Below are 27,368 nucleotides of genomic sequence, written 5' to 3' on the forward strand. Positions count from 1 at the left end.
CTTGCATGACTACCACCGACGGTCTGCACCTGACCAGTTAGTGCCGTTTGACTTAGTAAGAACCATAAAAGAGGCCTTCTTCCAGGAGAAAGAGGAAGATACAAGTGCATTTCCAGGGCTTTCCAATAACTGTGAATCATGACTTCTTCCAGCCAGAGTATGGTTCTCACTGGCAAGTGTCAGTAAGAAAGTCTTTCTTTAAGAAAACACTTCTGCTTTTTTTTTTTTTTTTTGCATTACTGATAGCTAATATAGATGAAACCACAAACCTGAAGAGTTCAGACTTCACCAAGTATCAGTCATGCATAATTTGTAGTAAATGAGTATATGACAGTAATTGGCATTTCATTTGGATGTTCTTTTTTCTCACAAACCCAAATAAATTTTAATTTTAATTTTTCATACCATTTCTTGTGTGGTAAAGATCACCTGATTGTTTGAGCCTAAAGTTTAGGCAATATTTTCTAACGTGTTAAGTCATAAAGGAGGTCATACTAAGGAGCCTGAATAGTTGACCTAACAGACCCCTTTGACCCACACAAAATTCTGATGGTACTCTATAAGGAAAGTTACATTTGAGTTATTAATTTTCATGAAAAAAGTTATTTTCTGTTTTTCTACATCATATCTCCAGGAAAAGAGAAGCTGAAAACTACATTTATAGGGTGGCACCATTCCTTTTCTCTGTCCAAGGATGTGAGCTGACGATCTCCATGCTGTTCTGCTGTGGCTCAGTGTCCTGGTTTGAGAGGAAGTGAGTTTTCTGGGATGCTGCTTTGTTCTATTTCTGAGCACATCTCACAGCAGACACCAGGGAGAATGTATTTTCATGGGGGCACTGGCATTGCATCAGCGTTCAAACTGTGACACTCTGTCACTCCTGACTTGGCCCTCAGGATACACTGAGAGTATTGTGAGTCCTTCCAGCAGCACTAGAGGGCTTTACCTACTTCAGGCAAAGCCCATCCTTTGGCAATGGCATGCCTCTGGAAGCTCATGAATTCCAGCAGTGGAGAAATTACAGTAGCGGAATGGTGTGGGATGCTTTCAGTGCTCCCTTTCCGCTGAGGGAAGGACTGATGAAGAGCAAGGCTGAGTCTGCAGTCAGCAGGATAGGGCTGCTAAACTCCAGTTGTTATGGGCTCTTAGCTAACCATGGCTGCAGGGGAGCCTGCAGCTCATGGGGCAGAATCCCAGCAGGTGATGGAGATGGACATTCGTGGACAGGAATAGGAGGGAAGGTGATCCTGAGGATTGGCTTGAAATTTTTGATAGAGATCAGCTAAGAACTCAGACTCTGAATCCTTCAAAAAGCCCCTTCAAACTGGAACTAAAACCATACTTGAAAGCTCAAGTTAAATTTTATTGTCCTCAGACTGTGATATAAGAAACATGCTTGACTTAGAAGAATCTCACTGTTCCTCACAGAAACAGCCTTCTGATACAGCTACAAGAAATAACATCATATTTTTATTTTTTTTTAGTTACAACTCACTTGTTTTTCTTTTTAAGGAAGAATGTGACATTTTAAAAAATATGTCTAATAATTCTTGATCAGGGTCCAAGGCATAGTTTTTCTGGTTCTCCTGATGGAATTCATATTTCTTTATTGTGAACATGTAGAGTTTGTGTAAAATAAAAGTCTTTTTCCCAGCACGACTCCCTCCCCACTCCAGACCCCTATGTTTTTCTTTGTCCCATTGTGATTCTAGTAGGACACAAATGACAGAGGTGAGGTATATGGAATTTTTGCAAAAATTTGCTTTTTTATTATTTCCTTTTTAAAATGGAAAGACCATGATGGGTCCAGACAAATCCATCTAGCACACTAGCCAGCTGGGGTTGGCTAAGCAAAGCAGAGAGAATGACCCTTCTTTGCATAAGGCCAACAATCAAGAGTTCAGAGAATTTTTGAGTTAGAGACTGCATCTGGGCTATTGTTTTTGATGTTCATCAATGGACCTATTCTTTATAAAATTCTTTATTAACATTTTGAATCCATTTATATCTCTTGGCTTCCATGGCATCCTGTGACAGTGAGTTAATTATGCTTTGAGTAAAATAATTACTTGCTTCCCTTTATTTTAGGTACTATGCCTCAGCATTTCAAATGATGTATCCTGTTGTGTGTTAAGAAATAGTGAATAAATGGTGCCTAGCACCTCTATTATGCCTGTTCACCTTCCTTACATTCTAAGTTTCCCTAAATGCCAGGCTAAGCTCCACTTGTTGAAATAAATAGAGAAAGAACTAAAATCTGAAGTTTCTGCTTATCTGTTTCTGCCACTTTCAGTACAATCTCTGGGGTTTGCTTTTGTTTAGTTGCTTTTATTAGGGAGAGTGATTCATGATTTTGGGGTTAGCAATACTTTACTTATGTGCTTTCCAGCACTGTCTTTGGTTTCTGGCTCCTCTCTCTTTCTCACACTTATAGCAACATGATATCCAAGTGAAATCAATCATAAACATAACATATCCCAATTTTGAGTGTTATACTGCATTAGTCTCTAAGGAAAGCTCTCTCTATTTACAATTTTATAGCATGCTTAGGTTTTTGATCTGAGCAGACACAACCCATTCAAAGATAAAAACATCAATTAATTAAGCAGTTGTTGAGATCAGAAATCTGACACCCATATGGTGTCAAATTAGTGCCTGAAAGCAGTTAACTGCCAAAAGAAGCACATGCATCTGTTGCGAGAGATTAAAATGAAGTATCTATTAATTACTGAGAGTTTCTTGATTGACTTCAAAATTATATTGCTGAACTGATTCTCTTTGTGTTATTCATCTTTAATGTCATCACTTGTAAATAAGGACTTGCTTCAAAACTATCAAGTTCCAAGCAAATGCTAAGTACCCTCTATAAAGCAAGCAAAGGAAACTCAGCTGTGAAGAGATGCCACAAAGCATGTGCTCTGTTTTTGTTCCATTGCTAGGAACTACATAAAACCAGATGTATGCAGGAGAGAAGCGTTGCCTGATACAACAATGAGCAGCAAAGAGTATCTCACAATCATAGGATGCACAACACAATAATGAATTGTATATTACATGCCTAAGAAACACAATTAAAACTGTCAATTTCTTTCTAGTGGAAGTTCATTGGCAGAATTGTGATGCAACAAAAATTCCGCTTCAGGTCTTTTATACTATTTTCCTGTTTTCATGTACTCACAAATAAGAAAAAGTGCAGATGTTAGAAGAACACACACTGTGTCTCTCTGTATCCAAGGAAATAATTGTTTCAAAATAAGCAGTTATCCGGTTATCACCAGCTTATTTTTAGCATCCTAAAGTCAAAACTACATCTGCTTGGATAACACTGAATCCCGAGTCAGACGCGTCTGTCTCAGCCAGGCCTCTGGATGGAGAAGGAAATATTTCGTGCTAACTCAAGTGGTGACGTTCTTTCTTCTGAAGCAATGACTCGATAATAATTTTATGAGGATATATATTCTGTTTCTTTAAACACGAAGCAGGAAACCAGGCAGGATGGGGATGGGGAAAGAGTCTACAGCAGTAAACCTACGGTGAGGAGAGAGAAAAAGAGTGCTTGCACACGTGGGTTTTAAGTCTTCTCCTTGCTTTAATAAATACCTTTGTATAGGTGTTCAGGAAAAAACCAAACCAAAACAAACCCAAAAAACCCCACAACCAAAATCAGGGGCTAGGAATTCCCACACTGCCAGGACTGGATTTTGGGGCTGCCTGCAATGCAAGGGGGGCATACACTTCTGAATATAAAAGTCTTCTCTCACTTACCTAAGACTCAGTCTAAACAACTCTCACCTATGCTACCTGCTTTATACCTGCTGTATCACCAGATAAATTATGGAGAAAAAATTATTTGGAGATTATCAGCAAAATGGCTCTTTTAGAAAACATATCTTCTCCTCAGTTGTTCTTGTGGAGATTGCCTGCACATGCTGTGTAAGAAAGCTGAAAAACAGATGCCTGAAGGACTCTGCCTATTTAAACTTTCTGGTCATTTCCTTAGAGAAAATGGGGACTAATCTACTGAACACCAATGAAATTCTCCCCTTGTAGAGTAGACAAATTAATGTGTTTTCAAAACACTGTTATCAAAGACTAGAACAAATCTAAAGAACTTTGCAGACATTCTGGCCTGCACACAGATGCCGTTTTTGTCTAATGGGCTCATAAGCTAAATCAACAGTTTTAAGGAAATCAATATTTCAGGGAGATAACTATCCTGCCACAAGCTTCCCATTGGCTTTCCTCCAAAAAGGAAACTGAAACAAGACAGCAAGATTAGCAGGCACGATTTTAAAATTCTCTTTTGGGGACAAAATATTTTGTGAAATTTTCTGTTTTGTTGCTGAAGAATAGATGTATCTCACACACACAGTCCTTTGTGGTTTTTCTTATATAAATCTTCAATGAAAAACATCTCTTCTCATGTAGAGAAGCACCCATGGAGTCACCAAACAAGACAGATATTCTAGGTATAATATGGAATGGTGCCCTCCTGTTTTGTCTGCATTGTTTATTTCCAGGGACATGTCATTTTGGCTCAAGGATGAAAGAAAATGCACAGAATAATGCCTTGATTAAGATATGTACCAACATCAGGCTGCCAGTAACAAATAAAAGTCTTGCAAAAAAAGATTTTATCATTTTTGTTCATCAGCACTTTCCTATCAACACCGGAAATTTACTGTTTCTCAGTTTAAAAATAAATAAATAAAATTACTCTGATTTTAACATTTCTCTTTATGTGAAGCCAATAATAATTACTTTTAAGTTAATGTTTAAGGTGAGTTTGATCACTGTTCCTGCCCTGTGAAGTATCATAGCTCCTCCATGATCAGTTAGAAGCTGGGGGAGGAAGACAAGTTCCCCTTATTAAAATTGCGTCACTGACATGAAGAAAGCCTGGGAATGAGCCTTTTGCATCTGGTGGTTCCCAAACACAGCCATGTCCTTTGCAATGCTCCTTGGAAACTCCTCTCCTTTTTGACAGATCATCTTTACACACCGTAAGACAGATAAAATAAATTCAGTAAAAAAGTGCAAATGCAGTGTCTGAATGCTAAACCCCAAGACCGAGTTCTCTCCCCATGCCAGTCCTGTATGCATCTTCTTCTAAGTCCTCTGCACCTGCTGGAGTCCTGCTGGAGAGCTGGGATGCCAAAATCTCTCCCCAGAAATTATTTCTGTGTGCAGGCTTTGACAGACAGCCCTGAAGCTGCCTCCTGAGTGCTCCACTCCTTGCTTTGGCATCTGTGGTGGGCCAAGCTCAGGCCCTTGGCAGAGATGGGCTTTTTGGGGCTGCAGAGCATCTGGCAGCACCCTGGGGAGCACTGGAAGTTGTCAGGAGGCTGGAGAAAAATCCAGCAGCTTTGGCTGCTCCCAGGTCTCTCTCAGTGCTCTGCCAGGAGGTCCAGGAACAGCTCATGGTTGGGAAGCTGCCATAAGGCTTCAAATGACAGGACTGTCATGTCCTCCTTAGTATTCAAGTTCTCATCTGTATTTTTCACAAGGTGCTGTGTGGCATTTCTCCCTGACTCTGCTTCACTTTGAAGATTCATGCAAATTGTTGTTTAATTGAGAGCTGTTTTACTCTGTTCAGAATGGAAAAGAAAGCAAAATGTTCACAATGGAATGGGAAAGCTTCAGGAAGTGCTGCAGGCTTTGGTGTATAAATTCAGCATATATCTATGTAGGGGGTATGACAGAACAATCCACATTATGGAATCATTTTGGTAATAAATACCTTCTCTATCCAGATGCTTCCAAATAAATGGTACATAATGCACATATTTCTCATCCTAGTCAGCATCTAGTAGCATCAAATGCTCCCAAAAGTGTCGAGCTGCATCCATCTGAATTTGTGAACAGGCAAATAGACATCTTACACATCTTTAACTATCTGTGAAGAGCGCAGCGGGTTGTCCTCGTGCACTTCTAAAATGAACCACTTACTCCCTTATGCCTGGTTTTAATATAACTGCTCTTTACAAGGGTCAGCATCTGTACTAGGGTAGAAATAAATCTTGAACAGTGTTTGCCTGCAGATTTAAGGGGATAGTACATGTGTCTTACTTTTTATTAGCATGAATATGGTCTAAATGGCACATACTTTTGTCTTGATGATGTTAGAAATGCTGCTCAAGAAGCCTAGACCAGACTGACCATGTGGTTTAAGGTCCATATTTGTGTGCATTTTGGCATCCTGAAAATGCATTGATAGCCTGCAGAAAAAAGAGGCCAGCTGTTTTTAATGGCTGGAGAATTATTTACAAACACGTGTATTAACTGCTTAAAAATCAGAAATTCCTAGAAGCACAGATTATCCTTGCTGGACTCACAATCATTTATTGGATTCACAGAAGATGAGGGCATTCATTCATTGAGACCAAGTCTGAAACCATCCTCTGTTGCAGTCACTGAGATTTGGATTAGGTTATGACAGCAAACACTAATGTTAACCTTTTCATTATCAGTTTGAGTGGCTATAAATCCCTGTTCTTTGCAGAAGCTGGGGTGGACATCAGGTCCCCAGGTTATGCAGAGCTTTTAGCAGCCTCAGTGGGGCTCTTGTGCACAGCTTGTTGCCAGCCTGCACTGAAGGACTTTTGATATAAAAAAATATTGCCAGCTGTAGGCGGAAATGTGTGACAGCTGGAATTTCCTTCTGCATCTATGCAATGGACCAAGTTCATAAGTGACTTGCACTGTCCTGGAAACTTTGAAATTTTGTCAGCTCTATTTGAACGCAGCAATAATTTTGTTTAAATTTCTGTGAAGACATAATGGTATACTTAATCAAGACCTAAAAGAATATGCTGTTCTGAATATGCATTACATCTTATATTCAGACACAAAATTTTAATTATGTTTCCCATTCATATAAGACCACGAAGGTTAATGAAAGGTACAGGAAAAGCCTCTAATCTTTTTATAGCCACCCTAGGTTGCAGCTAACACAATCCAAGAGGCACCCATTTACCTCTCTGAAGAATCAATACTGAAAACCAGAGCATATTTCAGTATCAACTAGCTTGTTTTGGCACACAGAAAACTTAATGGAGGCTAAAGCCTTCTTGAATTCACAGATGCAGGCATCCTACCTCATTTACTCATTTATACAGTTATTTGGCTTAAACATTGCCTTTATGAGTCTCCAACCAAAAGCAGGATCTATAGAGCTGGACCCTGTACAAAGAAAAATCACCAATAGAAAAAGCTAAAAATATAAATGGTATTAATGAAGGAATGAACATTCCCAAATCATAGTATTGCCACATGCCCATTGCACACTGGATGTGCTTAATATACATGTCACATTTCTCTCCACTGATTCCAGAAAAAAGACAGGGTCTAACAACCTGGGGGCTGTGAATGAATTTCTCATCCACCTCTTTATCCAATTTACCAAAGCAACAGCAGCAGCTTTGGTTCAACACCCACAGCCAGGATTCCCAGCAAAGCAGCATCCAGTTTGACTTTAACTTGTAAAATATAACGAAAGTAGGAGCATTTTTGTGACTCAGAAATGATTTTGTCCGAACTCCACTCTTTCCTGTTCTCCTTTGTTTGTATTCCAATTTCTGATATTCAGATAAATTGAAAAAATTGTGTGTCAATATCTTCTGTAGTGGGATGAGGTGAGGATGTTTAAACTGAGATTCTTTTAATCATTTTCCATGTGTTTCTTAATTGGCTTGGTTTCTTTTCTTCTGGCTTTGTTCTCCAGCACTGGTTCATTCATTTCCTGAAGTTTCACTTCACCTTGTCTGTTTTTTCCGTCTGCAGTATGCTGTTGTGTGCATTTGGTGATGAGAATTAGTTTAAAATAATCTGTACCATAATTACTGACTTCAGACTTGTTTGTGTCTATAGGGAGATATCCACGACAAAACAAAATAACAACAAAGAGGGAAAGCTACCACGTTCTTCCATATTTGGTCAGCCCAGATGTTATTTACAGCATTGTTTATGAAGCTTTTTCTTTGCCTTGCTGGCTTTGATCCACACACGTTGTCAGCTTTGAGCACACACGTCCTGTCACATGGTGACTATGTGCCCCTGACGAGTAAACATGCGGGAATGCGATTTATAAAGACAGGCTAGAGCAGCAATTAAGGAGAAAAAGACCTACAAACAAGACAAAGGAAATTAGGCAGGAAGATGAGCTAAATCTGGTCAGAATACAGGATATCAAGGCAACTGCATTGCATGTCATTATTCTTTAGTCACCAGCAAGTGTCAACATCAGTATGTGATGTCTGTGCCCAGGAAACTTTTATCAGTAGTTTGCGAGAGGATGAGGGGCTCAGAGGGACTTGTTGCTACAGAATCTCCAAAGTGGGATCTTTGAAGGCCAAAGATTCGTTATCACATTTGGCACTCTGTCAAAGTGGTGGAGTTCTTCAAGCACATTTGGACAATGAACAAACAGAACAAACAGAAGACTGTAAAATCGCCTTTTCCTAAAAAGTTAAAGAGGGAGCAGCTGCCAGTAAGGGTCCACAGAATATGTAGGAAGGGGAAAATATCTGACATGCATTACATTTTCATGCTAAAACACAGCAATGCCATAAATGTTTCAGCTAATAAAATTCAGTCACACAAATATTTGGGTGACAGCAGTGGAAGGTTATGTACCAGAACTCCTGGAGCCTGGGAAGGGAGCATGAAGTATTGCTAATTTCCTTGTTTACAAACAAACCAACCCCAGGAAAATGCTGGGATTTGGGAAGCTCATTTGGGAGCCTGTGGGCTGAGCTGCTGAATCTTGGGTCTGTTATAGGAAGAGGTCTCTGCTCAGTAAGAGGTGTAGTTTATTAAAGGCTATCATATCAGCTAGGGGAACTGGTAATTCATTATCTCCATACCTGGTAGGACAGTATTCTGGTGGGAATCTTTCTTTTAGCTTTAACTATCTAAGTCTATAGGAGAGGACAACGAAGAAAGCTCCTTCTCCTCTGAGATTAATTAAACTCCATAATTGCTCTTTTCCTTTCAGTCATCTGCCATGTTATCTTCATGATCACTGTCCTAACAGTTACTGTCCTCATAGGGCAGACCTTGGTTTTTCCAAACCTTTTCTGACAAACCTCACAGCATATGGCAGAGAACTTTGCTACTAGCCTCACTTAGGGAGGGACTGAAGTTGAACAGACTCACATGGGAATGTGGTAGGTAGGTTTAAACCTCCAGTTATTTGCCACCCAGGACTTGGAACAAACCCTTGCATTGTGCTTGGATCTTTGATGTAAAAGCACTTGTATTTTCTATAATGGCATTGTGTCTTCCATACATGAATAATCAAGGCAGTAAACCAGCCTGTGGTTTATATGATGACTTTGAAATACCCATCCAAAGGGTTTCGTGTTTTATGTTTAGCTCATCAACTGGCAACGTTGCCTGCTAAGGAATCTTTGCCAATATTTAAGAATCCATATCCAGTAATTTTGGATGTCATTGGAACTGTATCCAACTGTTCAAATAAAGTGTTAAAATAATCTGAAATTAAAGTGTTAGGATAATCTGAAATTAAAGATATATATGAAGTGCTGGATGCAATCCTAGCCTCCCTATTTCAAGAAAGAATTGAAACAAGTGCAGTGACGGGCCACAAGGGTGAATAACAGACTGAAAGGCCTGACCAAGGAGGAGAGGCTGAGAGAGACGGGGCTGTTCAGCCCGGAGATGAGAAGGCTCAGGAGAATCTGATCAGTGTGTGTAAATACCTGATTGGTGGGACTAAAGCACATGAAACCAAGCTCTGCTTTATCATATCTAATGACAGAACAAGAGACAACAAGCACAAATTAAAAATATAGGACATTCCACATTCCATTTAAGATAAGGAAATTTTTTTTTTTTTTTTTTTTTTTTTTTTTTTTTTTTTTTTTTTGTGGAGGACGTCAAATGCTGACGCAAGTTATCTAGACATGTTTTAGAGCATGAAGATATTTAAGTGTCTTCTTGAAGGTACTTAAATACTGAAATACTGACAGACATAGCCCTGGATCAAGCTGCTTTTCTTGATGCTCCTCTGAGCAGGAAGGCTAGACTAGACCATCTCTAGAGGTCCCTTCCAAACTCAGCTGTTCTGTGATTCTGTAAAAGATATGATAAAACAGATGCATGTCCAGAGCACATATCCAGATATATGTGCAAATAAAAATTATGCATTCCAGAGCTCAGCAACTCAACCAAAAAGTCGTTTGCAAGACAAGATAGAAACCAAAAACAAGCAAGAAGTGAGAATGACAGAAGAATCACATGCACATCCAGTCAACGAGACATGGAAAGAAGAGCTTTGATTAATTTTGTCTTGCACACGCTGAAGGGAATTCAAGGTAGGTTAAATGGAGTTTTTATCTGTACGCTAATATTCCTAACCACTTACAGGGCTCATGAGGATATGCAAAATAGAGATCAGTCAAAAAGCAGCAGCAGGTAAAATTACATCTAGCAAAAAAGTGACTAGCCTAAAGTTGATGTAAAATAGGGGTAAAAATTGGCCTACTTTTTCTTTCCCAGAGCTTCAAGATTCTAAGACACTTGAGGACGCCATGGAAGCAACTGTAAGTACAGCTAAGAAGAAAGGCTGAAATGAACTGCCTTGAAACAAAGAAACAAAATTAGCAGCTCCAAGCAGGGTGAGAAGGACAGAGAGCTTTGAGGAGTGTGTCACCAGGCACATTTAGATACACTGGGGAGAGCTCCAGATAACAAAGGCACCATGACCTTATTTAGCCCATCCATCTTCTCGCTGGTAAAGGGTTTCACTCTCTTCCCTGTTTTTTGGTTTTTTTTTTTGTCCCTGGAACCTATTTGCTGGAATAAACCAGGAATTTGAAGAACTAATTTGAAAATGAGATTATAACTAGCTCTCACATGTTTTCAGCTTTCTCATTGACAGCAGAGTGACCCCAAGGATGAGGTAGCATTTAGCTCCTGCTAGTAGAGTCTTTGGACCAGGTGACCAAAAGCGACAGCAACATTTACCAGTACAGGTTTGGAGGGCTATAGCAAAGGCAAAATTACACCTAAAGCCATAGCAGTTTTACTGCCACAAGCAAGTCCAAAACCAGATCAGGGCTCTCACAGCTGACTATAGGATCAAGAGTCTTAGTACAGGATATTCTAAAAAAGCTCATGATATACAGATTTCATATTACCAGAGAGATGTATATTTAGACAGAATCAAAATATATATAACTATGTATAACTATGTATAACAGTCTAATTTCCTTAGACTGTTCACGTTCTCCACCACTTTCCATCCCATGTTTTTGTTGTCTTTTCCACATAAAAGAGAAAAAATACTTATGATTACATGATTAGCCAGGTTTTTTTCCACCATTCTTCAGAGACCTGATTTATTTGCATGTTAATGTCCTTATCCATATACAAAAATGTGCACCATAAATACTTTTATAAGGGAGAACCAGCCAACTGGAAATCCTTCCTTTATTTTAAAGATAATAGCTCCATTTGTTTATTGCTTCTGCTGTTGATTTTTTCCAAGCAGAGCAGCAAATCTGCTCTCAGTTAGGGGAGCACAACCCTTCTGTGGCCAGAGTTCAGTGCATATCCCAGGGTACCTTTCCCTAGTAAAACACCCTGCCTACTTCAATGAAGCTGATCACAATTAACTCTTCTGGATGTGGAGATCCAAGTAACATGGGCTTTTATTGATTGCCTCAGGGCTGCATTCAAATGGCCTGAATTCCACCCAAATCCCCCAGTGCTGCTCCCTGGGGAGAGTTGCTGCAATTGGAGGGGAGCCTGGGGCAGGCAGCCGGTGGGAAACTCTGTCCAGGGGGCTCTGCTGGAGCATGTGAGCATCCTCTGGACAGAAGCAGAGGCCAGCTACTGCTGTGTGGTTGAGCCTGGGTTTGGTTCAGCTGGACAAGCAAAGGTGATTTTTTTTTTCCCCTGCAAGTGATATTTATAAAATTTACTATTTTAATATTTTTTTCAGAAATGTCTTACTTTTTCCATATGTTTGTGAAGCAGGGTCAAGCAGAAGTCCAGAGAGATCAGCATCAGCAATTGTTTTCCTTTAATAATTGTGTTTGACAACTGTTAAAACACAGACTGCAGTGAAATCATCGCTACCCCTTTATTATGGTAAACTACTCAATTTTTTCCAGTGGTTTGAGGTAAACACTCCAAACATCCATAACAATTGGTTGCACCAGGACACACAGTAAAATCAACATAACAAGCACACTGGGGGCAGTATGTTGCTGCAGGGTAAACTAATGCCAAAGAGCCACAGAACTAATGACTTAATTATTGCCTTGGTGGTTGTCAGGATGACACCAAAACATCAAACAAACCGAATCTTTCTCCCCAGCTGGGTTAAGGTCTCTTTTGCTTTCCTGGTCAGGTCATCATTTCTCTCACAGGAGCTTTAAATCTATATTTTTACAAATTTATAGCAGAGTACTGCCTCACGGCCTGAGCTGTTGTTCCCGAAGTGTTCTGTACTGGACTGTAGCATCCTGAATCCTTTTTCCAAATGTGGGTTTGTGTTGAGTAGGATAGTCAGGGAGACTCATCTTCCATCTCAGCAAGGAAGCTGTGGGATGTAGTCAGGGTTGTGAGCTGGGAAAAAGGAAGGATACTACTGAGGTCTTAGCTGCCACCAAGGAAGGGAACAGGGCCTTACAGATCTCACCTAGAGTATTTCCATGAAAATATGTGACTAAGTCAGCAAAAAGAGCATTTTAGTATGACAGGCCTTAACATTAGTTAATGTTCTAGTTTTTGCCAGTCTTTCTTCTGAGCCCTGGTGCTGTCATGCCCTCCCTCCATTGCCATGCACTTCAGGCATCACCAGGACCTAAGTCTCAAGTAGCAAAAGTTCAGACTTTTCCAGAAAAATATTGCTTAGTTGGAGCCAGTCATTACAGCTTTCCTCTTCATTATGGATCTTACAGGAATGAGATCAAGTAAAACCAGTCAAAAGCATGACTGATCAAATATAAGATCTGGGAGCATATTTAACTAATGTGCAGCCAGAAAGCAATTGTCAAGGGTTTAATATGATTCAGAATGTTCTTGGTTTTCCTTGTAAAACAGCCTCCTTGAACAATGTAGAGGTTTAAACAGGATTTTTGTTACTCACCCTGTGGACACAAGGACAGAGTGCCAGGTGATTACAGCAAAATATTCATTCAGTTGATTTGAGGAAGTACATTCATTCTTTCGTTCACAGCTTATTTGATATAAGCTTATCATACATTTTACAGCTGGTCTCCTAAAATACCAGAGCAAGTTGCTTCATGTACCTTCCAAATCGTTTTCTTCTGAGAAGGTGTTGATCAGCCATCCTTGAATATCAAAAGTAGAATGGGTTAGTCAGGATAAGGCCCCTTTTCCAAACACCAGAGGCTTATCCAGACCTGACCCACATAAGCCAGACTGGTTTGACCTAGGAGCACTATAGCCCTAGGGTCAAAAAACAAACGAAAGTTAACACAGAACTGGCCAAAAGGTGACAGTAAATCAATTATTAATACATCTCTAATACAAAGGTTCAGGCTTACCTAAAGCCTGGGTTTCCCCCTCATTTCCTCTAGGGATTTTTTAACAGCTGGATGAGTGGGATAACTTGGCTTAAAGATGCTTTTCCTGTACTGGCTCCTATGCTTGCAATCAAAAAGGACTCGAGATCACAAAAAGTGTTCCGGTCTGAAGAACAATGGTTCTCCCCCAGGTATCCAGAAATATGATAGAATCAACAGGGCCACAGTCCCCAGCATGCTTGGGATGTTTTGTAGCCTCTTGGTGATACAAACCAGTCACAAACCTGGGCTGTCGGTGGAGCCACACAAAGCAGCCAAGGAGAGCTTGGATCCACAGTCATCAGGATCATAGATCACATGCACTGAGAAGACCCTAAAGAATTATCATTTCATAGAGGTCCATGGGCCTTAATGGAACACTGCCTGACAGCACAACGTTTACCATCCTAATCACAGAAATCAGTGCATAACAGAGCACCTTGGAGCCAAGTTATTCAGCTGTACCGGGTGTTTTGAAATTCCCAGAGGAAATGAGGGAAGGCTCAGAATGTAACAATAAAAAAAAAATTAAAATATTATAAACCTCCTTGCTTTACAAGTAAGGCTTCAACAGAGTGAGCAAAGCTGGACTGCCAGGGTGGAATGAGGATGCAGAAGCTGGCACTGAGTCAGAGAATGCTGCTTCCTGCTGGCTGGCTCAGGCAGAAGTCACCGAGGGGGTGAGCAGAGCAGCCAGAGGCAGCACCACAGCCCCTCTATCAGCCACCGAGACCTTTGCCACTAACTGGGCTAGGTCAGAAGAGAGCCTTGAAAATGTGCTACCTATTCCCTGGGGACACTGGTGGTTCAGGGTCTAATCCACTGTACTACTGTCTGCCAAGAAATCCCTGCATTATGTTAGGTATTGGAGGAGATTACTTGTGCACAGACCCTGGGTTTAAGGCCCCTAAACCACATCGTGCAGCTCAGTGCAGGAACACTTCAGTTCTATTTGTGTGAGCAAATGAAATTGGAAATGTTTCCAAGCACTGAAAATCAAACCTCTTAAACTGTATGAATGGCCTGTGCTCTGTGGTGATGTCTCAGGCCAAACCATTCCCAGGCACATCCTGAAAGTGCAGTCAGAGGCCACAGCTGATGGAGCTGTCCACTTTGGGGACAAACAGGTTCTTGATGTGCTCATGGCCTTTCAGGTAGACAGCAGACCAGGTCATGCTTAATTTTCCAGTAAGAACTGTCCTGCTGGGACTACTTCAGCCTGCAAGAGACTGCCCAGAGTTCTGGTTTTAAAGATTACTGTGTTCATAGGAAGGAGATGTGTTTCTTGTTAGCTTTTTCAGAATCATCTTTAGCAGAAGATTTATGGATGGAATAATGCGTTTATTTGAAGCATATACTTTAATAACAGTGAAATAAAGTCTCAAAATTGAAACCAAAATCGCATTATTAAAGACTAAACTAGCAGCAGGAAGTCTCCATGCTTTTCCAGTCCCCTAGGTAGCTTGCTAGGAACATCAGGCAGCTGTTATGGCTGACCTCAGGTAGGCTGCAAGCATCCTTCCTTGCTTTAACTATTCAGAACATCTCCTGAAGCCACTCTGGGCAGTTGCTTACAGTGCTCCTTTCCCACTGCCCTGGGGAACGACCTACTTCACCTACTTCGTCTTCCCCTTTCCTGTTTATTTGCCTCATTCCCTGTGATTGGATGCTGAGACATTGCATGACAACGTGGGGAATGAAGTAATTTCCTCTTTTCATACCTTCAGTCTCTGAAGTCATTTCCTTCCCCCACCCACTCAGCATTTCTTAATATTTCTATAGCGTATGCTATTTACCACTTTCTTGGCTTTATTCTGCTTTCTTCTCTCACAGTCAGAGACAGACATATCAGTAAAATATTACACATCAGATCATGAGAAGTATGACTCTAGCAAAGAATGCTGTATATTTCAAAATTATTCCTTGAGAGTAGCATACAAAGAGAAAATATGGCGTAGCAGCAGGTTACCTGCATTACTGAAGTGTGCCCCCATCAACACTCCTGGCTGGAAAGGGGACAAAGATGAGTGGAGCAGGATGCTAAAGTAGCCTTAGGTGCTTTACAGCTAAAATGGAAAGCTAGAACCTAGAAATTTAAAAGCCAAATCTTGTATAAAATCCCCCCTAGAGACTAGCATCACCTTACTCCTTTCCTCCATGTCAGGAGTCTCTCAACAGTGAAGATCAGCTGGAAAATCAAATCAAATAAACATGCTCTACCTACTGATAGGCAGGATAGGCACCCTAGCCTGCAGAAGCCAGGTTTCCAGTGGGAGCTAATTTCAGAGCTAGGGAAACCATCCCTCAGGGCACAAAGCAAGAGATTTCTTCTTGGTCCATGCTCTGCCAAGAGCCCACAGGTAAGCTGTGCTGATCTGTCCTGTTGTGAGACCCCACGGCATGGCACACGTGGCAGCTGTGACTGTTTGCAACCAGAGACAATTTAAAGTGAGCTCATGTATTTGAGTCACAACAGAGTGTTCCATGCGCTGTGTTTCCCCACAGCCATGTCAGCCTTTTCCATTTCAGTTTCAGGGCATACTGGAACAATTATAGGGCCAAGAATTCACACAGGGTCTGTGCCCAGGACAAGTAGTGTGAGATATGCCCGAGAGTACATCTTGCTGCCTGATTGACTTCACTTGGGAATTTAGGAATTCCATTTCAAACAAAAATACATAGCTGGAACTAATTCAAACCACAAGGGAATAAAGCAAAGAAATAAAATCAAACTAATAAATCAAGATTACAACTCTCTCAAAGAAAGATATGTTCTAATTCAGCCACAGGTTATGAGAGTTGATGCAGGAATAACCAGAGGTAACTCTATAGCCTGTGATTGCTGCTGGTCATATGAAATAATCCTGTTAGTCTCTTTTGTCTTTGGTGTAAGCAGTGCAAATAAAGTTGTGTGAATGGTGATAAGGTCTCTCTTTGCCCACAGTGACTGCCAGCTACCAATTACACTTGGGGTGCCCCAGTGAAACAGCTGAGGACTCTCCACAGATGAAGCGAGGAGCATCCTACTTGGCAAAGGAACCTTCTTGAGCCACAGCTGGAGTCGATGGCCCAGGAATCACACTCCACAAGTGTCTTTGCCTTTCCAGTTACAAACTGCCCTTTATGGAGAAAGAATTTAGTGAAAAATGAGTGCTGCAGAATCCACTCTTCAAATTGACAGGAAAAAAATACTTCTAAAAATTTAGGTTATAATGATAAGAAAGGATATTGGTAGGGAGGGGTAAAATGTGTTTTCCTTAGTTCTCTTTGTAAACCCTAACTCGGTGATACTGTATTTATCCTGAGAACATATTTACTGTGTATTCCAGGGAAAGGGTTTGGAAATTCCGGTAAAACATTGCATTGGATATTCTGTCATTGCTGCATTTTAAAAGCAACAAAAGACCTCTGAGAAGATTCATGGCCTTTTTTAGTCAATGACAAACAAATATGTAGTCCAGAGAAAAATCCATTCTCTTTCTTTTTTGCAGTCAGTGTGACTTTTCCTGGGAACATGTATTTTGAGTATGTTCACAGCTTTGCTACCACCAAAGATAAAAGAAGTTTCAACTGCTCCAACCAAAACATTGTGGAGACAACTTTACATGAATTTTGAACTATCACAACAAAATTCAAACAGAAGTTGAAAGCATAATATATTTTTTGTTCATATATGAATACTTTGCTGCGAAAACAAGTCATACCCATGTCCCAGCCCACAGTAACTGCCTGCAAGTCAAAACAATGATTCAGTACAGGGTATGTGAAGCTGTGAACAGTTTAATGATTTTTTTTTTCCTCAAAACTTTTGGCACTTCAGCCTCAGATGCTATTTGTAAAGAGCAAAAGTTCAGACTCTGTTTCAAACTAAAAAAACTGAGAGTTCTCAGTTCATGCTTAAGTGCTTGAAGAGCAGTTTAAAGGCTATCAATTAAAAGGCTTTACGTTTCAAGCCCATTTGGATTTCTCCGATGATGTTTTCCAGAAGATCTGTGTGTTCAAATGCCGTGTGAGAGGGAAGCTCCAATGGCTGCTTTCTGTTTCTTTCTCAGATGAGTGACCCCTGTTCCTGTACCTACCCTCTCACCTTCCCGGGCCGGCTCTCATCTCTGCACAGACCTTTATTGCAAAGGATCTTCCCATCCCTGCCCCCCGGGGTGACAGGATGTAGCTGCCACAGGCTGGGTCTGGGTTACAGCCCGCTCGTAGCCAGCCAGCCAGATGGTCTGTAAGGCTCTGACCCCAGCTGTAGGATGCCGTGACTCACGCCTGCCCTTGGGAATGCTGCCGGGAGTCTCCTCTCCTCACCTTCCTGGAAAACCAGCAGGAGCGAGTGTGGTGCCAGACGCTCCCGAGCTTCCAGGTAAGAATTACCTGGCATGCAGACAGGTGGTGAGACAGCCTCCAAATGGAAACTCCATCTCCCTTCCTGGAGGATTTCACCCTGCCCATGGGTTTGTGTCACCCGCAAAAGCGAGTTCCAGACCTCCTAGGCAAGCCCAGCAGGACATGTTTGCATCTTCTGAGGATGAGACTTCCCATCCAGCCAGCAGCCTCAGGGGCTGGAAGGGGATCTCCAGGTGGGCAGCTTCCCATCACCTCTGTCCGGGGATTTTCAAGCTTCAGCAGTGTAGTCACCGCCAAATCTCCCCACAGAAGCCCCCATTCCTGGGTGGCCGATTAAACTGATATTTCAATTGTCCAACGACCTGCAAAAGAGAGCCATGAAACAAAGATTGAAAAATCTGGGAGATGGAGAGCACCAAAATTAAACCCCTGTGAGGTATTAAAGTCACATTTTGAAATAAAAGTATTAAATGTTGTACTTTTCTGCATCTTACTTTTAGAGTGATAACTCAAATCCAAATGTTCACTGAGAAGTATGAGAGACAGAAAAAGTCTAATTCTTGTGCATTTGTTTTAGTTTTAATTTGTGTTGTCCTTTTCCAAGAGTAAACATCTATTTGCAGCCAGATCAGCAGAGCATAATAGGAGAGCGAACCAAGAGTTTTTGCACCAAATTTTGCTTAACACAAAATAGGAATTTTTTCCAGGAAGAATTTTAATTGTTGGGGTACATGGTAGCGTCTGAATATATGCAAGGTGTAAGATGAACAGGGAAGGGCCGAAGTTGTCAAGCAGGGGCTGGTGACACTCAAAGAAATAACACTAAATACAAAAGAAACTGATTCTTAACTAATAAACAAAGATAAATTGAAATGTAGTAACAACTGACATCCTTGTTCCTCCTTATTAAAGGACCAAGCAGGCTTATGAAGTGCAGGGCTTGCAAGACAAAAGGAGGTATTTTTAAACAAACTTAGAAAATCCAGAGAAGAATGTTGAATTATAAATGTTTGGACTGATTCACTATGCCAACTCTAGATGTGAGTCACTGCAACATCCCATTTTTTAAAGTAGAATAATTTAAATATAAATTTCATAAATTGAAATTGAAATAATGATAGAACCATATAGTATAAGGTTTTTTTAAAAGCATTGGAAAATACACCATGAAATCTAGTACTCTGCAGCCTTTTTGGGCACAAAAGGAAAACATTAAGGATGAAGGTTATTTTTTCTTCTGATAAACTAGTTTTATTCCTGGAAAAATCCCTTCTCTTTGTCTCAGTGAAAATTTCCGAGTAAAAATGAAATACTGAGATTCAGTGCTTGAGAAAACAATGCTCTTAAGAACAATTGTAATGTCCCAGTTCAATGTTTTGGAAAACAAATAATTTTTTATGTTTCCTTTTTATTAGATACCTTAGATTTATTTTAATCCTGGATATCTTGAAGCAAAAACTAGTTGTAGTCAGTAATGCATTTCCTTCCCTGAAGTACCAATGAGGGAAAACAGCAAAAAGGTTATTATATGTGATCATAAATAAAATTTAATAAATTTCCACTATGAAAGCTCCTACTTTTCCTGTTCAGATTCTTGTAATTTTCCTATTTATGCTTCTAAAAAGACAGATTACAGAGAAACATTTTGTTTTGAATGCTGTAAACGAATTTGTAATCTGGGAATTGTGAAAGGAAAGTTGATCTCAGACAGCTTTGGATTAATTCCTTTTATATTGTTAGCCAAATTTCCTCTTCACTCTTCCTTCTAAACTCTATTTTTTGTGAAGTTTATTTTTTGCTTTGAGTTGGTTTCTTTTTGTTGTTGTTGTTGATGTTTATTTTAATCAGAGGGTGAAAGACAATTTCCATCCAACTCATTTCCCATATGAGGAATCTGCATTTGTTTCCTGTGAGCAAGTATGGATTTTCCACTTATATCTACTCAGACCCTGATCATAACAGCACCATGTCAGCAGCTTTTCAAGAGATCACATGTGTTTTCCAAGGTCTGGTGATGGAAAATCTGGAAAGCAATATTTCATGTCTCTCAGAAAGCTGTTTATTCTCAAAAATGCTCAGTTATTTAGCCTTTTAGCAATTACCCATTCCTAATTTGAATGGGTCCATTCGTCCAGGAGTTAAAGCATTGAGCTGCAATGAATCATTTGTTTCTTTTATGGGGATTAAGTGCACTGCTAAACAAAGACTAAGTTGCATAATTATTTTTTTTTCCTTTTTAGTGAATTGAAGAATGACAAAGGCATGAGGAATCTATATATCTATATATCTATATCTATATCTATATCTATATCTATATCTATATCTATATCTATATCTATGTATGAGGTTTTTGGGGTTTGGAATTCCTTTTTTAGAGGCTCCATTTTTGGCACTGCCAGTACTACCAGCAGAGCCCGCTATGGGACCATTCAAATTTGGAGGAGAAAGGTGGACATTCACAGCCAGGTTTCTGAAATTTCACTGTTTTCATAAATCACCGGAATGAAGCCTCACAAAGAGCCACCGCCCATCAGGCTCAAGCACCTCCTTATCCACGGCAGAGGAGACACCGAGTGTCACCCAGCAGATGTTGCCCTCAGCAGATCAGCAGTAATCTCAGAGGTAGCACCACGTTCACCTAAGCTCATCCTTCCTGAATTTTTGCAATGATTTGCCTAAGTACAGAGTTAATGGAACTTCCCAGCTGGTCTGGGAGACGAGGCGTCAGATGGGCGTAATGCATTCAGCAGTGAAGGGACAAGGAGTATTTAGGTTGGTTGTTAAGCAACAACACTGCGTGCTGTGGGCAAGAAGGACACAATGCCAGCTCTGGAAATTTCACAACTGTTGAGTTTTTTTCCTCAGGACTTTGTAATTGAGGCTTGCGGGGTTAATAAACAACAACCACCACCAAAAGTAACACTTATGACAGGAGAGAAGAAAAGGACAAGAACATTTTGGACTGCTTACAGTTGTTATTCTGCTAATACTCCAGTAAGAAAGTGAGAGGTCTTTTGTGCCTTTTTTAGTCCAATAGCACGTCTCTAAATAAATACCAGAAGGGACGCGCTTTTGAACGCCAAGATGAAAGTGGAGGCTAAATCAGGCAGAGGGAAAGGTGGTTTTGGCTGGACCCGAGCAGCTGTGCTTTGCATGTCCAGAACCAAAACCACACTTTGACTTGGTCCATTAGGTGTCACTGGACTGGGAGCAGTGTGTGCTGAATGGGGCCGCGCACGGTTTAGCGCAGCCCTGAGCAAGCAACCCGAGGAAGGACACAACTTTCTCATGTAGAAGACAGAAGGGTGAGTAAGGGAAAGCACAAAAACAGAGCTGGGAGCTAGCTGGAGCCACGAGGAAGAGAGGCCATGGCGGGAGAGTGGTTCTTGCTGATCTTGGTGCGCAGTCCAGAGCGCACCTAGGGTGATGTGGGTCAAAGCTGAGGTAGCAATGAGCTCAAACTCTGGTCTACAGCAGACCCCACCTCCTCACCAAGGATGTGCAGATAAGAGATTTATCTCTGAGGTAGATGGGCATTTTAATTTTCTTCACATGTGGAGCCCTGGGTTGAACCACTTGCTTCATCTCAATGACTGAAGGAAAAACAAGAGAAAGTCTTTTATGCTTGCTGCTATCCATGGCAACTGCAGTAATAAATGTGGGCTGAGACAAACCTACACCAGCCAGGCTCACATGCACAAATAGGAGTGCAGGCTATGGTTGCTTAATATCCCAAATGAGTAGCTAATTACTTCATGAGATAATTAAGACTGCCTAGGCACCGTCTATGCAACCTGGTAAAAATAGGTCTCACACATTCAAAACCAGATCAAACACAAAGCAATGCAAAAGAAATGGTCTGTAGGAAGGTGAGTGACACAGGTCTCTGCCCTTTGCCCATGTGCAGCCGCTCTCATGAGGGCACAGCATGGCCAAAACCTAGCAGGCAAACCCTCAAGGATCGGTGAAGCTGGGTCTTAGTGTTAAAGAAGCTGAGTTTGTAAATCAGAACAGTGCTGAACTTAGATACTGCCCCATGCTCCTGACAAATCCCCTTATAAATAATGCTGAAAGTCCAGCCAGACCAGGCTTTTGTGTAGGCAAAATGTTTCTCACTGCTGTACAGAGAGCATAAACCACAGACAGACAGCAAAATTATACTTTCTTGTGTCCAAAAGTTGGAGTGCTGGAGTCATGGCCACAGGAGGGATTCGTATGCTGAAGTTTAGTGTCAATTGCTAAAATTAAAACAAGTTATTTGAGCCACTGGAAATTCAAGTATTCTTTCCCCATAGAAGGAGCCCCTTCTTCTTGTGGGGCTGCTCTGAGCTGCCTCTGGAAGACACAGGCAGCACAGCACAACCACAGAGAGGCCACTGAAAACAAGAGGCAGAAGGGAAACAGAGGAAGAGGGATTATTTGAGGGGAGGCAACTCAGAGTACACTTTCCTTAGTGTGCCCAGTTCACTGCTGTTGAATGACAGGAAGAGAATGATGGTGGCATTAATTTGTTTGTTTTTTTTTTTTAAGGTGAAGTGTTCTGTTAGCCTAGATGCATGAAAATATAAAGTAAATTTTACTATTATAATACAGTTTTAATATACTGCATTTGCTATGTGTGTCTAGTATTTTCTGGACTGTATAAATTTCTGTAAATTAGCTGCAAGACACTAAAAAAAAGCTTCTGTGGTTGCAAATTAAAATTTTTTGAACTTTTGCTTTGCAGGAAATGTGACTTGTTATTCTACCCAAGACCTCCCAAAAAATGCAATTTTGAAATATATCTCTCCCACAAATCCTTAGGGATTTCAGTTCAACAGAGGAGTTATGGGGAAGATTCACCATTGCACGATTTTGCAATGATTTGGAGTTTGAAGCTGTCTGAAAATAGCAGATCATCTGAGAGCTGGACTATTTATGTCCTAGATTTAGACACACTTCCAGCGACTTGGTTGTCTCTTATCACTCTCTTAGTTGCCCTTGGATTAATGCTTTTTGCTTTTCTGGCAGTAGATTGTCTTGGTTTCATTTCAAATACTTGGCCAACACCATAAGTGGGTCTCAGGAGCTACAGTTCTAAAAGTAGTAAAATGCTATGGAGTAATCCAAGAGGTAGGGAGGCAATATGTTAGTAGGTAAACACTTGTTTAATGAGACAGCACTTACAAACGCATGCCATAATTTTAGACAATAATTCTAAACGAGCATACAAATGAATGCTTTTGTTGTTTAAGACCACAACCTTTTATCTGAACATCTGCATCTTTCCAAAGTAAACTCTACTGGTTAAAGCTCGCTTCCCTTCTCAGCATTTCTGCTGAGAGGCTAGATAAAGACCGCTTGCCTATGGTCTGGAGGTGAATCCACAACTTGGATAACTGGGGTAAAGTGCTTCTTGCAGCAAGACCTGCTTGTTTCCCACAAGCATACACATATATTTTTGGAGGGTGAAAAAGAGGATGCGGGGTGGGAGGAAGAGAATAGGAGGGAAGGCAAGCAACATGGCACAAGGACAGTATAGGGGAAGGCCGAAGCTCACAACTTGTTCGATTCTTTTCTTTCAGGTAGGAGGACACAGTTGTTGAAACTGTTTTTTGACAAGAGGTCACCACCACCTTTTACTTTGCAGGAGACAATACTACCACTGGCCTCTGTATTTTCCCCCTTTTCTGTGCAAGCTTTATTCCAATGGCTGGTGGGTTGCTTGTCAGCTCTGAGAACCAGTGGGTTCCCTTGATGATTCCTCAGGTGCCAATATGTGCACCTGGGGTCAGGAAGAAAATAAAGGAAAAGTGTCCAGAGCAGCTGCACAAGATGGCCATAAACAGGAGGTGTTTTTCTTTCCTCTTGCTTGCCAAATGCAGCTCTGGGAGAGCCGTGCTCCTTGCTGGAGTGTGGCCCTGCCTGGCCAGAACCGATACCCATTTGGCATTGCGAAGCCCAGAAGAGGTTACCCGGTCAAGGTGGCTGTCTGGAGCAGTCTAAACAAATTCCGTGTTTCTGGGAATTACCACTCCGTTGGTCAGAGCACTGGTCGTGTGGCTGCTGGCATACCAGCTCTACAAACAGAGAAAAAAAGTGCCAGGACTATTTTAATAAAGGATTCCAATGGGAGTCAAAAGCATGTTGATGATTTCTTTCATGTGTTAATGCCATTAGCTACCTCAGGCATTAAGCGTGGGGAGTACCAGTAACTGACAGTGCACTGAGTGGGGAATGAATCATTTTATTTTTATTTAAGTAACTTTGTTGTTCTCATGAAATTTGGCCTCGGCAACATTGTCAGGTTTCAATTAGTGTTGGTAATTCTAGTTCAGAAAAAAAAAATTAAACTTGATCCATGATGTGTTACTAGAAATTTGACAAAGAGTGCCTTCCAGCCCCCTTTAAAGTGGTCTGTGTCATGAAGGGCATTGAGAAAAAACAGACCTATGGCAGAGGAACTGCTCTTGTGTCCTGATTTTTCATGGAGGATGTAAATAGAGAAAGTTTCCTTATGCTTCTCTATGGTCAGCCCATCCAACTTGCAGGCATTGCATACGTGTTGTACAAATTAAGCTTTTGTGACACTTCCTTAGCAAAGACTGCTGAGAATTGTTAGATTCATAGCAGAAAACACATCACAGCTGGAGACGGGGACTTCTGAAAGCAAAAGGAACAAATACATGAGCAGCTTTGCCACCAGAGAAACATTTTCTTTTGTGCTGATCCTGACCGGCTGCATGCTACTTTTCTGTTTGAAATGTAGAGCAGAAACAAGAGTAGGGCTCTGGAGAATGAAGGGCAGAGCCTTAGAGGTTACACACTTTGCTCTAATTTTAAGATCTTCAAAACCCTACACAATGGTATCCTCCCCTTCCTGAACCTTCATGTGCCTGAAAGCCCAGATCCAGAGAGGAGCCGGTTCTAATGAGGACCTACAAGTCTCCTACCTCAGGTGTGCGCTCCTACTCCCTTCCCCACTGTGAGCCTGGCTAGGGAGCGAAGCTGGCTGGCTGGAAATTCACTGTTTTTCTTTGCAGGGTTAGTCCATACCTAGTTCAGCCCTGAGAGCTGGCTCCCTGCCCAGACGAGCTGGCTGGAGCAGGGTAGAGCGGCAGCAGAGCTGACTAAGCTTGGCTTGGACTTGCAGGGAACTGATCTTTCCCCTCCGCCAGGAGCGCAGCAGCCCTCGTGGCCTTGAGCTCGGCACTGCCTAACTCATTTTGCTAAGCAGACCTAGAAGTATCAAATCAGTTCCATGGAGAGTGAAAAGCATTTCAAGAGTAATTAATATGAAATCTCCTAGAATAAATTTTAATGGGCAGACACCTGTCTCTTGGTACAGACCTAATTACTGAGTCGTTTAGTAAACAAAGGAGTAATGCCATTAGTTAACCATGCAGAGTTGACCCCCTTTAATCTCAGTGAAGAGTCTGGGGACTTGTATCAGAGCTTTAGAGCCAGTATACATCTAAAAATGAGCGAAAACTGGAACTTTTAACTGTTAAAGTCTCTATGCTATATATGAGAGAGAAACAACAATACTACAGAAGTGCTCAGGCAGACTAGTCCATGTACTTAAGTCAGTCAAACCTGAAGGAGCCATCCTGGGAAATTAGAGGATATTTTATTTTTGCTCCTGGACTTCTTTGCTGAGGTTGCAGCGGGTGTGCCAATTAATTCCAATGCTGACTGAGTTTTAGCAAGTGGCCACTTAACAGTCAAGCAATGATTACCAAATAACTGCATGTATTTCTTCCCCTGCAGATGTCAATGTATAAGATGTCAATTAAATTAAACCCTTTTTTAGCATGTGAAGACTGATGTGTATGCACACACGTGTATACATACATATATATATATATATATATATATACAATTTTTCTTTTTTTCTGTTTTTGTTCTGAATTATAAAATACAATAAAATCTCTTGAAAAATTGCCTATGATGAAATTGCCATTACAGGTGGATATGAAACTTTGAGGCCTGGGTGTGCAAATACTGTACATCTTTGAAGGAGAGAGGAGCACTTTTTGTGACTGACAGCCACAAATTCACCTGTCCTCTGTACTGTCATCATTTCACCAGCCAGTTGACAGCTGATGCAGGAAGAACAAGACAGCTGATCAGAAGTATTAAAAAAGTCTCAATATGCACAATGAGAAGGCCAAAATGGACTGCCAAACCTGTTTAACCTGGTATGACAGTGCGTTGTGTCTTAAAATTGCTAAATGTAGTTCCCACTCCTCCTCACTTCTCACTCATGTCTAGACCAAACACTGAATTTAAGGTACTTTTACCACAGCATCTGTTTGCTTGGGTATTTCACTGGCCATCTTGATCACTCTGACTTTTTATGTCTGAAATGTGGTCTCTGGGTCAGCTGCTACAGCTCTCAGTTGTCTGCATTGTGCTTTCTCTTGACTCATAAAAGTCCTGGCTCATTAGGAAAGCTTCTGATGGTTTGACAATAGTGTCTACCCATTGCATACATATGTTTAAATCCGTTTTCATCTGCATTCACATCCAGCTAGTGCGCAGCATTTGCTTTGTAGTTCTGGCATAATAGCCACAAACCTTCTGATGCATTATGAAATCATATGTTTGTAGCCCTTTCTTTTCCTTAATGAATTACAGTGCAATCAGACCTCTCAGCATCAAAAAAACCCACTCAAAAAGTGAAGATGAGAAATACTTAGAAGACAGGACACAAATAATCTGAAATAAAATCCCATGAATGGCAATGCATCAGTGGTTTGTGATTATCTGTTTTGCACACACTCACACAAATTTATATGATTCACTTTTAAACCCTTGACCTTTTTTTTTTTCTTGCACAAAACAATTCAGTTTGAATTCAGACTGATGTATGAAGGAGCTGAGCTATCGAAAGAGCAAGGAATGAATGAGTGTAATCAGATTAGAAACATCAGCACTTTAATATTATAGTTTAACTAATGATCTGTAATTACTGGAACAGAAAAACATCAAAAAAAACCAGATAAGGTTATGCCTTCCCCTTGTGTAATCAATATGTATCAATTTTTAAAAGTAACTCAAAAGGTATCCTTATACAATCAATTTTAAAAGTTAATTGTATAAGGATACCTTTTGAATATTGGTACTTTCTGTCTTTATTTGTAACTGTGATGGTACAAAGAAGAGATCGGGACTCTCAGTACAAGAGGAACTTTTCTGCTTGCTGCCAGACCACTGAAGATGTAAGAGAGAAGACCTGTCACTCTGCCAGAAAGGTCTCTTCTCAAGAAAAAAAAAAAACCCAGGCAGGATGAGCCACTGAAGTTTTCTTTTTATCTATAGAGAAGATCATTAGGAACCTCATGAGACCAAGTTGGTCAGGGAGATCCTGACAGCACATGTGCTTCAGAGGAATTCTAAGGAAGGAACTGATTCTGAAATTTCAGGCTTCATTGTCTTCTACAGACTTCCACAAAATAAAAGGCAAACAGAATTTCATGT

The sequence above is a fragment of the Fringilla coelebs genome (assembly GCF_963513975.1).
Source record: "Fringilla coelebs genome assembly, chromosome: 3".
Lineage (NCBI taxonomy): Eukaryota > Metazoa > Chordata > Aves > Passeriformes > Fringillidae > Fringilla > Fringilla coelebs.